Source organism: Camelina sativa, chromosome 15 (genome assembly GCF_030686135.1).
Source record: "Camelina sativa cultivar CO46 ecotype springtype chromosome 15, ASM3068613v1".
Classification (NCBI taxonomy): domain Eukaryota; kingdom Viridiplantae; phylum Streptophyta; class Magnoliopsida; order Brassicales; family Brassicaceae; genus Camelina; species Camelina sativa.
Window position 1 is genome coordinate 23,215,297 of NC_141894.1, and position 14,287 is coordinate 23,229,583.

Below are 14,287 nucleotides of genomic sequence, written 5' to 3' on the forward strand. Positions count from 1 at the left end.
AACTTGAAGCCACACCCGAGGAGGCACCCGACCACTAGCCTCGCGTAGACCTTTGGGCAGAGCTGGGCAGCTAGGTCATAGGGGTTTCCATATATAAACCCTCTCCTTATTTTCTCGCCCAACACGCCGCAAACACTCACGAACCAGAGAGCGAGAGCTACTGAGGGAGAGAGATAGAGAGAAATTTTTACACTTTCCAAGTTTTGTTAGGATTTGATTTTACTTCTTTCAGCTACTTTTTCATAGCAATTATGTATCTCTACACTTCTGCCACTTTTTCAATATTTTATTATTCGATGAATTCGATGAAATTCTCATTTGTTTGTGTTTTCAATTCATTTACCATGAGATCTGAGTAGTGAACCAAAGTTTCTAGGGATAGGTTAGGTTAGTTAGTGTTCTTAATCGTTTAGGATATTTTAGATTGATTGTTCTTAGTAAAATTCCCTTCTAGATAAGTGTTCTTAATGCTAGTTTCAGACCGAGAGGTTGAGACTAGATCTAGGGTGTTTTGCCATCGAGAGATGTTTGTTGAAATACATGAATTAACTTATGCTACAGATTTACTCACTTAACCTAAAAGATTAGATGAGTAAGGAGTTTATTAACAATAATGAATCGGATTTTAAGGTCTGCTTAATCATGTTCCTCCAACGAGAGTTGGGTAAAGAAGTGAATAGAGTTGATTGTTTCTACCAAAAGAGTGGATTAGCAATGTTTAGAGATTCATTATCTATGGAATAGATTGCTTGAGGCTTGTAAACTGTCCCAAATCGATTAAGAATACTTATGAACCGATTACCCCATCCTAAGGAGCTTTCGTATTTTGATTGTTTACAGTTTTTTTTAATCAACTCAACCCTTTACCCGCACCGGTACTTAATCATCGGCTTCGTGTATATCCTCGAGTTGTTCATCATTGTGTTCTTGAATATATTCCACCAAATGATTACTTACTCGATCTGGTACTCGATTGCTTGCATCATGTACTTAAGTCGAGTGGTTCTTGTTGTATTTCTTTTATTATTGTACACTTTAGGCTGTTAGATAAAACCCATATTATTACTTGGCTTGACTTGCATTGTTCTGATCATATCTTATCTGCTTGCATAACAAACATTTGGATTGATAACCATTTGTACTACAACTGCATAGGGAATTGATATCCTGGGTGAAAATCCTGTTATCACCTATCCCATCCCTAGAAACTTTGGTTCACTACTCAGATCTCATCACAAAAAACATAGAAAATGAGATGGATAAAAAATCTGCATTGAAAATTAATGAGTGCAGATCGAAAACGGTAAAGAACATAAATTAGAATTGTAAACTAAACAAAAAGGAAAAAGGTCTGCATTGAAAAGTCTTGAAATCGGCTGGAAATCGGCTCTATTGCTCTCACTCTCTCTCTCTCCATCGTGTGTGGCGTCTCCTTCTATGAGAAAATAGGAAAGATTTATATATAGAAACTCTTTGACCTAGCCGCACAACATCGTTCCAAGGCCTACACGAGGCTAGGGTCGAGCACCTCCTCGGGTTGGGCTTCAGGTAGTTCTTTTTGATCTTAGGTTCGCTTGATCGGGTTAAGGTTTTTGGCTGTTCTTCTTGCACGATCACACCATCAGGTACATGCTCGGGTTCCTCCTCATTCTTGCTCTTATAAGGCTCCAAAGTACGTGTTTCATCCGAAATGCAAAAATGCAACAGTGCAACACCTTAAATAATCTAAATGCAAATATCGAAGGTTTAAGACCTAAAAATGCTAAGTTTAGTAACAATGCAAACATGACTAAAAAGATGCTTAAAAAGGTGTCAAATAGAAAGACATAAGGGGCCCACTAAGAGATGGCGGTTGGGGGTGCTACAAGTGGTATCAGAACTAAACCCAGTCGAGTGTAGTGCCGAGTGGGCTCACACCGTTAGGGGTGACGGTTTTGGTGTGCAACGAAGACGTTGCGATCTATTAGTGGGGGTGAATTGTGACACCCCGGTTTTAGGAACATGCAGAGAGGTTTAAAAGAATTGTTTTGGTCACCTATGTCACCAAAATTTACTTATCTTTTCAGTCAAAGGTTCTGAGAGAACTTCACAGTTAAATATGCTAATGCTGGAGTAGTTTAAAGATGGGTGACCTTCTAGGAAGTGACTGTCAGAACTGTACGAGTTTGGACAAAACACAGGAAAAGATAATGTGGTGATTTGTAGGGACGGTAACAAGTCTTAAAAACGTCCGGGACATAGCAAACTGAAACAACCCAACCCTTTTTTTATATAATTAAATACAATATATAATTAAGCATCCCATACTACTTAATTAAACAAACCAACCTACACACACAAACCAACCAATGATAAACCGACATCCGATAACATGCACAGCGGAAACATAACAATAGTACAAAACCAACATAATAACATTTATAACCATTCTATCCATCAACCTAACATGATACTATCCAAGGTTCCAACAACATAAACAGTAAATTCAATAACACACAAACGAGACCCTAGATCATCCTCCTCATCATCGCCATGATTCCACGATCACACTTTGCCTATACCTGCACACCACAAACAACAATTGAGATGCGTAAGTATTATCATAAATACTTAGTGAGGCCGTCCTCCCATCTACTAGGTTATACACACAAGCATATGAGACTCTCATGTTTCAGCAAAACAAACAACACACAACAATACATCAAACCAGGAAAATTAGTCTCAGATGAGACTAGTGTCGACCGATGCCTCAACAGTGTCGATCGATGCTACGAAAACTGGTGTCGACCGATGCTGTACAGTGTCGACCGATGCCTCACAAAATGGTGTCGACCGATGCTTACTGGTGTCGATCGATGCCTCTTCTGCAGACACGATCTGCGCAAACACGAATGTTGATCTCTCATTCCAATTCACCTCGAAACCGTCTCAAACTCACCCAAACACCTTGGAAATCACTGCAAATCACGAAAACAACAAACCCAAGCAAGCAAACAACACAAACAACAAGAAAACACCCAAACAAAAGTGATCTCATGCTTAGATCAACAATGGTCAAGCTCTCACCTCAAAAACAGAAAGATTGGGTTGAGAAAACGATGGAATCAACACCTCCAGGAGCTTCTCCTTCGTTCCCAGCAACAGCTTCCTCTTCTACAACCTCAGATCTCTCCCAAAACACCAAGAACAAGCCCAAAATTCACAGAAACGTTTTCTCTCCTTTTTCTCTCTTTTCTCACTCAACGGCGACACAAGACTCTTTCCAAACCCTTATTCTTGTCGTTTAGCACTTATAAACACGATTAGGGATTTTAATTGGACCAAACCGAACCAAACAGCAATTAAAACAAACCCGACCAAACCTGGAAAAACATGGTGTCAATCGATACACCAAGTGTGTCGATCGACACCCACACCAAAACCACAAAAAATTGGTTTGCGGATGTTATAATTCTCCCCCACCAATAAGGATTCGTCTTCGAATCTCGCAACACCGTCCATCCGTCAAGGACCTCCGTGCCATCGTCAACAGGGCCCGTACATCCTCCGACCGGATAAAACACCGTCAGCCAAGGTTTCCCTTGTAACTGTCCCAACAGCCCGCACACCTCTGACTGAACCACGAGGTCTCACATCCTAGACATTATTTACTCACAACTCAGTGCTTCCCCCATCGCTATCAGGTTAACAACCTTAAGCTACGGCATCCAGGAAGTCACTCACACTCCCCCCGCTCTCAGGTCGCAACCTCCATCATCTGCCTCCTCTTAGGACAGAAAGGCCTAATATGCCCTTCCTCCCCGCAATGTTAACACACTCGACCGTATTCCTGCGAGTTACCTCCCCTGGGCCCGCTTGCCGACACGTGATCCATGCTCCCGCGCCCATAGCCTCCCTGGCCACCTTGGTTTGCCATTGTCGTCTCTTCCCGCTTCCTTTTACGCCTTTGCTCAAACTGCCTATCCTTGCTTGGAATGCTATGCTCCAATGTCTCCTGTGAACGAGCCGCTGGACTGACCACCACTAACTGTGACCTCAAGTCATCCTCTATCCCAGCTGCAACCTCATCCAGCTCCGCCCTTGTGGCATAGCTACTCACTCTGCACCGAGTCCTCATATCATCCCGCAAAGGCAACAAGAACCTTTGCACCTGAGCCGACTCTAGCTCCCATGCCCGGCCTGCATACCCCACAAGCCGACTGAACTCTGCATCCAGCTCCCGCACTGTGCGGTCCCCCTAGGTCAACCCCAAGAACCGTGCCTCCATGCGATCAAGAGCCTCCTGTGGGAAATACTTGAAGTTAAACTCCCTCACAAAATCTCCCCAAGTCATATCCCGCTGCACCCTCCGTGCTATCACCGACCTCCACCACACACGTGCATCACCTGACAAGTAGTGCACTGCCAAATCCACTCTATACTGGTCGGGACACCGAAGCGACTGAAAAATATTCTCCATCCGCTCCCTCCACTCATCAGCCACACTTGGATTCGTACCTCTCGAGAAAGACCCCGCTCCCACTCACTGCAGCTGCTCCATCATCTGCACATACTGAGCATCCACTACCTCGGCCCCCGGCTGCACACCTGCCTGCACACTCGCCACAGGCTGCACTGCTGGAACCTGTCCACCTACCATTGGCTGCACCACTGGAACCTGCCCACCATCCACTGGTGGCACTACTGGAACCTGCCCACCAACCACTGGCGGCACTACTGGAACCTGCCCACCAACCACTGGCGGCACTACTCGAACCTGCCCACCAACCACTGGCGGCACTGCTGCTAGAAGCCGCGCAAAAACCTGAGCTAGCAAGTCCATCAAGACATCCTCCCTGCCTAGAGCACCCTCTGCTGCAACCCTCACACCCGTAGTAACACCGTGACTGACACCGGGCCCATCCGCCCTGCCGCCACCCAAACCAGCCTGGTCTCCTGACACTCTAGGATGAACTTGTGACTCCGCTACCTCTTCACTGGCCATGCTCTGGGTCACACTCACACTGGCCTCGGGAACCTGACCTCGTCCCCGACCACGACCACGACCACGACCACGTCCACGACCACGACCACGATCGCGACCAACAGCACCCTCTCTAGCCATCTGCACTACACAGAATAGAAGGCTAAGCACACAATTCAAAACCGCACATCAAATACACATCTTACCGTGGAATCTCATTGAAGGCTCGGAGAGGATGATACTAGGACTCCATACCACAAACAAATTGACTAACTATGCATAATCAATTTCTTTACACAACATCATGCATCAATCAACATGAAAATAATTCCACCAATTAAATTCTTAAACCGCTCTAACCCATTCACTTAACCATCCTAGAACCGTAAGGGCTCTGATACCAAAATGAAACAACCAAACCCTTTTTTTATATATAATTAAATACAATATATAATTAAGCATCCCATACTACTTAATTAAACAAACCAACCCACACACACAAACAAACCAATGATAAACCGACATCCGATAACATGCACAGCGGAAACATAACAATAGTACAAAACCAACACAATAACATTTCTAAACATTCTATCCAGCAACCCAAGTGAGAATGGAAAGAGCCTCAACTTGAATCCATCTTCACTCACTCCATTGATCTTTGTAAGACCACAGATTCTGTCAAACACATCAAGATGATCTAGTGGATCCTCCATTGGTAACCCATGGAACTTGTTGGTTTGAATCATGGAGATCAGTCCACTCTTGATCTCAAAGTTGTTGTTTGGCACGTTTGGAGGCACAATACCAGCCCTTTGGTTGTGGGTGTTGGGTGCATCTCCAGCACCAATGTGCCTAGGTCTCTGCTCATGGTTAGCTTATTTCTCCATGATCACTTGATCCTCTTGCTAAACTTGAATTACCCTTCTTCTCTGATTTTTCAAACCCTTTTGCAATCTATGGATGTTGTCAATAGGCCTTTGAAGATTGTTTTTCCCCTTAGACCTTGTGTGCATCAACAACCGCGAGTACAGACTCGAACAGGTTCACAATTGAGATCAGGCTCATATGGGTGGTTGAATCGACCGAGAAGTGGTGTCCAGCTGTACACGGCTTCTGACTCAATCAAGTGCTCGATCACTGCTCGGTCGAGTGGTGGTCGAGTGGTTGGTCGAGTGGGTACCTGAAACTCAAGACAACCCAACAACAGAAGATTCGAGTCCAGCAACTTCACAAGTGTATAAACGAACTTAATCTTAGACTAATATGGATCCTAAATGTCACAAAAAAACATTCAAATGGGCAATGGCGCCAAATTGAAACAAGTCTTTTTTTATGTGTGTGATGGTTGAATATGAATGTATGCAATGATGAGATATGAATGGATGGATGGTAAGGTGTTTCAATTCCCCTTATGCAGTTGCAGTATAAGAGGTGTCAATCCTAAATGAGTGTTTGTGAACAATTAAGACATGCATATGAGACTAAGTCAAGCCAAATGTAAGGATGTTTGTCACAAACAATCCTATGTTTCAAATGCAAAGTGCAGAAAGTAAAACTATAAGAACTAGATACTAAATGTAAATGGAACAGAATGATTATGACTAATATGAAGCTAGAACAGAAATAGAAACTACAACAATGAACTAATGCAAGACAATAATGAACAAGATAAAAAGTAAATGCAACTGGAATGCAAATAGAATGAGACAAGAGATCAGACAGGACAACTAAAAATCATAAACCAAAGTTCTAGGAAAGAACTCGAGCAAGCACTCGATCGAGTGTAGATCGAGTGCAGGGTCGAGCTGGACTAAACGCAAAAACAGAGCAACACAATAAAAACAGAGCAATGCAAACAGAGCAATACAAATCAAAGAACAAGCAAGCAACAAGATTAAGACTTTAAAATCAATAAACAAAGAAGGTCCTGAGGAGGGATTCATGGGCTGAACTAACCATTGTGGTTATCTAACCTTGTCAACAAATCTCAAGCAAACTTTGAGCTAATCTCTTGACATATTATTCTAAGACAAGCTTCTTCCACTCTCATGGCAAGAAACAATCAAACCTATGCATCTCTAGACTTGTTCTCACAAAGAAAAGAATCTACACAAGCAGGCATTAAGCAATACATCTCAAACCAAACAAGACCTCTAATCTTTTAGCAAGCCTAATGGTAAGCTCTAGATCTAGCCTTATCTATGCTTCTTAAATATTGGTGTGATGCTAAGATGCTTGAAATCAAACCCTACCCTCTCAGATATAGGATCAGCATTAAGATCATCTAGCCTAGAAGAGATCTACAACAATCAAGCTTGACCAAATCAAACAAACCACAAGATCAATCCAGCCTAACCCATCCTCAAGATCCTAGAGAACTACTCACAAGAACACATGATGAACAAAGTCAAAAACCCCGAAAAATACGAAACTTGCATCATTAGAAAGATGAAACAAATATCTTCAATATTGGAGAAAGAATCAAACTCGAATTCTAAATATTAAGAAAGTTATGGAACCAACAATATTGAAGAATTTAGCCTTTTCTCCTTAAAAACAAGTACAAGATCTAAAAATAAAAGAAGTGCAAAAAGAATAATTCCCAAAAGGGTAAAAACAAGGTTTAGAGAATATCTAAAAAGCTGGACTCTTTTGGTGGCTGCAGGTACAAGGCTTTATATAGGAGAGGGAGTGGAAGCCCTAAAAATACTAAAAGACAAAATAGTCAACGGCTCGGTCAACTCGACCTGTGCTCGGTCGAGTGGCAGGTCGAGCTGGCTTCTCTCGTGCATCCTCCACTCGGTTGAGTCCTCCTCGAGTGTGCGGTTGAGTTGGACTCTGGACCTTGGTTCTTCAGCCTTAACTCTCTTGCTTTCCTTTGATGATTGGCTCACTTCTCCTCAGCATTGCTTCCATGCTCATTAAGCTCCAAAATCACCTGATTATGCATGAAAAGATGCAAATGCAATGCAACTAAACTCTAATGCATGATTAGTGCTAAAGCTACACAATAATGGCCTAAATGGATAGCAAAAGATGCAAAAGATGTGAATAAACTAAGGGAAAACATGGTAAAATATATGAACATCAGAGGGCTGCTGTTCGTGGCTGTTCTTCTGGTCGTGATCTCTTTGGAGGCAGGTGAAGGCATTTTGAAGGCACACTCTAAACCCTAGGGCTTAGTAGAGTATTTATAGGGTTCTGTCTAGGTCTAGAGTTTTGTAAGGGTAGAATCGTCTTCTCTTGATAAGTGCATGGCAAGGGGCGGCGTAGGAAGCTTCTATAACGGTGGTGAAGACTTGGAATGGGCCACCGTGGTGGTCGGTGGTCAGGCCTTCAATAAAAGCCCATGGGCTTGATCGTTCTTCTTAGGTCGGTTTAAGGTACGTCTCGGTAAATCGGGCATAACGTCCGGTGGATGGATCGACTGGATTCTACTTCGAGGAGAAAGATGACTCTCTCAGCTTTCCATAGACACCAATTACGTCGAAATGTGAGTTTTGGAAGTTCTTCAAACGTTTCCCGTTCTGTAAAGCTCTAAATCTTTCCTAAAACGTATTTTCCTTGCCTTTTGGTACTTTTTGCTACAAAACCTGTAAAACCTTTTTGAAACCTAAAATACTTGATAATAGACATTAAAGCCATGAAATCATATCAAACTCATGCTAAATGCATACTAAAACTATAGCTAAAATGGGTAAAATAATGATGTTATCAAGTAACCCCTCGAGTTGTTCATACTTCATTTGCTTACTCGATCACCCCACCCGATCATGTACTCGAATGCTTCCATAGAGTGCTTAGGTCGTGTGGTTCTTTGTTTACATTCTTTTATTTTATTACTTTAGGATTGTTAGACAAAACCCTTAATTGCTTGGCTTGACTTTCATTGTTTTGATTGCATCCTTCCTACTAGCATAAAAAACCATTTGGATTGATAACCCTTTGTACTACAACTGCATAGGGAATTGATACCCTGGGTGAAAATCCGCTAATCACCTTACCAAAAAAAGGGGAGCAGATCAACCTCCGCCGCTGCTAGAACCGGAGGTGACGGCGTGGATGCTCGTGATTCCCAAGGAGGAGGAGACGCTTCACGTTCCCAACCGCTGAGTGGACGTTTCCTGTCCCCAACCCAATGCTCAACCCGATCCGCCACCCGAGCAAGTGCTCGAGCACCCGATCTTGTAGACCCCCGAGTTCACTCACCAATCCCGGTAGCGAGTTCTGTCCGCAAATCTCCTCTACGCAGGGACTTGTCTACATCCGAACGAACCGTCACTGACCCAATGGAGGTCGATTCAGATGTCGTTGGAGGAGAACCGGAGGAGAAGCAAACCTCATGGCTGAGGAGCAGAGCCGCGGTTTCAAGAGGGAAGAGACCAACCTTTGAAAAAGCTGAGGAAGTAGCTGAGAGGGCAGCGGAAGAAGAAGATCAAGACACCGAGGGTGAGAGTCATGACCGCGAAGAGGAGCAGAGAGAACACACCCGGTTGGCATCGAGGAGGCTGAATTAAAGAGAGCTAGAACTCCGGCCAAGCTCTTCAAGGTCCTCTATAAGATGAGCTTCGTTGGGACCCGCTACCCCCAACGCGAAACGATGAAACAGTTGGGAATCGCAAGAGATGTCGAATTTCTTTTTGACATGTGCCACTTGGGCCAGATTATGCGAGCAAACCTCAAAGCTTACAAAGAGGAGACGGTTCACTTCCTTTCCACGCTGCGGTTACACTATTTTGAAGACCACCCGACCCTACTACCCGATGGGGGGATCGGGTTCATCACTTTCTCCATGCGCAACAAGGAATACCAACTCACCTTCAAGGAGATGGAGGAGCTTTATGGTTTCAAGGCTGGTAGTGGAGAAAACATGGAAGTGAGCAAGGAGGAGATGAAATTCCTATGGCTGACAATAGGAGATAAGCTTCCCTACAAGTCCACAGGCTCCAAATCTGCTTAAATAAGAAGCCCTGTTTTGAGGTATTTTCACAAGTCCCTAGCATGCACTCTATTTGCTAGGAAGGAAACTGGGAATGTGAATGATCATGAGCTCCAATTGCTAGACATGGCCTTGTGTGGAATATTGGATAATGCTAGGGATGGTAGACCCCTAGTAGGAGATGTTGCGGACATTAGATTGGTTTTTGTGTTTCTTGATCAGGTCCTATATCTTAAATCCAGGGCAATGAAAACCAAGAGGAGGGAATGATCTGGAGAGATCTCCATAGGAGGTTTGGTTACACAAATTTTGGTAGCTTGCGATGTCCCCCTGAAGGGAGTGGTACATGAGCTGAGATGGCTAGACATCGATTACCTCACATTGGCAAGATTCTTGGCTTATGAGATGCCAAATGATAGGTTGCTCTTCAAGTTCGTTCATCCAGCAGTCGGAGCTACTCAAATGATCTTTCTCAACGTCGTGTGCACAAAGATCCGACTAGGGGAGAACATAGACTTTATGCCACCATTGGAAGAGCTGTACAACCCTGAGGGGAAATCTGAAGCTAAGAGAGAGAGCCAACAGGGCAAGGACAGGGAGACAACTCAGAGGACTATGATTTTGAGGAGTATGTTTGCTTTTAAAAGCAACCAGTGGGAGTGAGAGAAGCTCACAAGAGGATCAGATGGTTGAAGAGGATGAACAAGTTCCTAGCTAGGAAAGTGAGGGACCTTACCGGCATAGTGAAGGTGATGGGAGGACAGATCAAAGAGTTGCAAGACAAGGCAAGCTGTGCCTCAGCTCCCACTTCAGCTTATGCACCCACATGGATGGGGAGGAGCGGACCAGTAGGAGGAATCTGAGGATTGGCACCTCTAGAGCCTCACAGGGCGTCGTACCACAAACCCCAAGCAGAAGAGGATGTCTCCAGACCCGATAGATCGCAGAGAAGCCATTCATATGCCTATCCGACGCCTCACCCGACGGGGTACATGATGTCATACCCGATGCCTCCTTCGAGCACACATCCGGGTGAACATTTGGGTCCTTTCCCACATACCTATCAGATGCCATATCTGATGCCGTACTCGATGCACCCTGCGAGCAGCTACACGAGTAACCATTCCGGACCTCTCCCACCATACCCGTCGTACTACCCGATGAACTACGTGATGCCTTACCCGATCAACCCCTCGGATGATGGTCCGAGCAAGTCATCCGTGCACATAACCGAGCTCTCTGATGAGCGAATCCCGGCGCCCGCTGAAGCGGGTGACAATCCTGGGTACACGTTGGCAAGCATGGAGGCTACCACAACCTCCTTCATCACAAACCCATGAGGTACCACTTTCATCTAAACCATTGTTTATACCATTGCATTTTATTTTGTTTCATTTTGTGTGATTCTCAGACTTCATTTTCAGACTTTTATTTACACAAGGGACTGTGTAATTTAAGTTTGGGGGAGGGTCTAAGAATGTATTTAGCATTGTGTTTTATTTTCTTATTTTCTTATTTCAAATTTTTGCATACTAGTTTTATTCATTTGAGTATGCAACTATTTGCATTAAAAATCCCAAAAAAAGTTTTGAAATTAAAAAAACAAATGTGTGTTCATGTAGTTGCATTTACATATTAGGATTGAGTCTAGAGTGCTTCATATAGGATTGTTGCATATGCATTTTAGGGGACAATGATTAAAACCACCTTGTTTAAAGTCACACCTTATGATTGAAACTATAGCCCTTAATCACAGTTCATTGTTGCTAGATCAATCTTTGGAAAAAATGAAAAATCTTTGTTTAAAACCTTGTGTCTTTTGAAAGCTTCATCCATTTGTGTGAAACTTGCTTGAACATTGCATCATCTCTATATTATTGGACTTAACATGAACTTAAATTATCTTGCTTATGGAATTTGAATGCTTGCTCATGGTAACTCTGAACTCGGGTTAACACTCTATTTTTCCAATCTTTTCCTTTAACTCGATTTGTTTTTCCCTATCCTTGAACCCAAACCTTTCTTTCAAGCCTTGTTGTGAATTGTTGAGTGAGGCCTTTTCATTGTGCTATAGGTTGTGAAAGTATTGAGAACGACAAAGAACTAGCTCTTGTTTTAGCTAAGTTTAGAATCATTTGGACTAGCTAATAGAATCGGTTTTAAAAGATAGGTAGTTAGCATGCTTATTTGGGGTTTGGTTGGGGAATAAAAGAGAAATTGAAAAATAAATTCCCTAAGGTTTGGTTTAATTAGCTCTAAGTCTTTAAGTAAAAAAAAAAAATAAGAGAAAGATCTTGCTATAGTCTCCTAGAAAAAGAAAAAAAATAATAAAATAATAAAAATAATAATAATAATAATAATAATAATAATAATAATAATAATAATAATAATAATAATAATAATAATAATAATAATAATAATAATAATAATAATAATAATAATAATAATAATAGAAATATTATTAGGAGTTTAGCAAAGAAAGAAAAAGAAAAAAAAAAGAGCTAGATGTTCAAAGTCTAAACCTTAGGGAAAAAAGAAGAAAGTTAAAATCAAGGTTATGGGTAATTTTACTATAGGGTGTTGTGCATAAAGAAAGTGAATGAGAAAAGGATAGATTATCAAGAGTTAAGCTTTGTATGCCCTAATTGTTCTCAATCTTAGATAGTTTTCACAACTGTCTAAGTTTAAACCTTAGGGATAAGAAAAAAAAAAGTTAAAATCAAGGTTATGGGTAGTTTTACTATAGGGTGTTGTGCATAAAGAAAGTGAATGAGAAAAGGGTAGATTATCAAGAGTTAAGCTTTATATGTCCTAATTGTTCTCAATCTTAGATAGTTTTCACAACTATCTAGCATTCCTTCTTTCGAGAGTAAGCCACCCAAAGAAATTTTTTGAAACCCACCTACTAAAAAGCCTTACCCTTGAAACCGATTGAGCTTGATTCACTTCCCATTTGCAAGAATTCGCCAAACACTTTAATGAATATGAAAGAGATGTTCTTTGGAATTGCAAGTCTTTACTGTTAGTTGGATGATGAACTAGATCGATGCACCGTGATAAGCATAGAAAAATATTTGTAAGTATGTTGATTGATCTTAGCACCATTAAACTATCTTTAAGGACTATAGTCTGAATCCTTCGCTTAGCACAAAAAAAGGTTATGAGTCCCCATGTTTAAACCTCATCCTCTTACTTCCTTGCTAGAGGACTAGCAAGATTTAAGTTTGGGGGTGTGATAACTCTCTAATTTACATGTTTTAGACACCCTTTTGTGTCCATATTTTGCATTATATATACCCTAACCTTAGCATTTTTAGGTCATTAACTGTAGGAATTTGCATTTAGGCCATTTAGGGTGTTGTATTCTTGCATTTGTGCATTTTGGATGAAAACATGTGCTTTAGAGCCTAAACTGGGGAAAACAAGGTCAAACCCGAGCATGTACTCGAAGAAGCTATTGTGCAAGAAGAACAGTCCGAACCACAACCCGATCAAAGAGGATCCAAGAGCAAGAAGAACAACCCAAAGATCCACCTGAGGAACTACCCAACTTGATCCGTGTGCACCGCATCGAGCAGACCCTCAGGCAGGACTGAGCAGCTAGGTTAAAAGGGTTTCCATATATAAACCCCCCTCTTCTTCCTCTCGCCCTAGCACACCGCAGACACTCAGAACAGAGAGCGAGAGCTTCTAAGAGAGATCTTGAGCGACTCAAACACTTTTTCCACTTTGTTAGGATTTGTTTTTATTTATTTTATTTTCAATACAATGCAATTTTTATTCATTTGTGTTTTTGTGCTTTCTACCATGAGATACGAGTAGTGAAACAAAGTTTCTAGGGATGGGACAGAAAAATATGTGTTCTTGATCGGTTAGAATGTTTTAGCCTGATTTTTTTTTTTTATATAAATTCCTTTCTAGATTGGTGTTCTTAATATTATTTTCAGACCGAGAGGTTGAGATTAGATCTAGGGTGGTTTTCCATCGAGAGATGTTGTTGAAATGCTTGAATCAATCAATGCTAGAGATTTACTCACTTAGTCTAAGAGATTAGATGTGTAAGGAGTTGTTTATTGACAATAATAAATTGGTTTGTAATGCCTGCTTGGTCATATTTCTGCAACGAGAGTTGGGTAGATGAGTGACCAAGGTTGATTGTTTATATCACGAGAGTGTTTTAACAAGATTTTAGAGATTCATTGTCTAGGGAATATTTCGTTGAGGCATGTAGGACATCCATACTAGTCAGGAACACTTATGAGTCGATTACCCCATCCTTAGGAGCTTTCTTATCTTGATTGTTTAACTTTATTCAATAACTCGACCCCTTACCCGAACTGGTACTCGATCACCAGCTTCGTATATATCATCGAGCTGTTCAT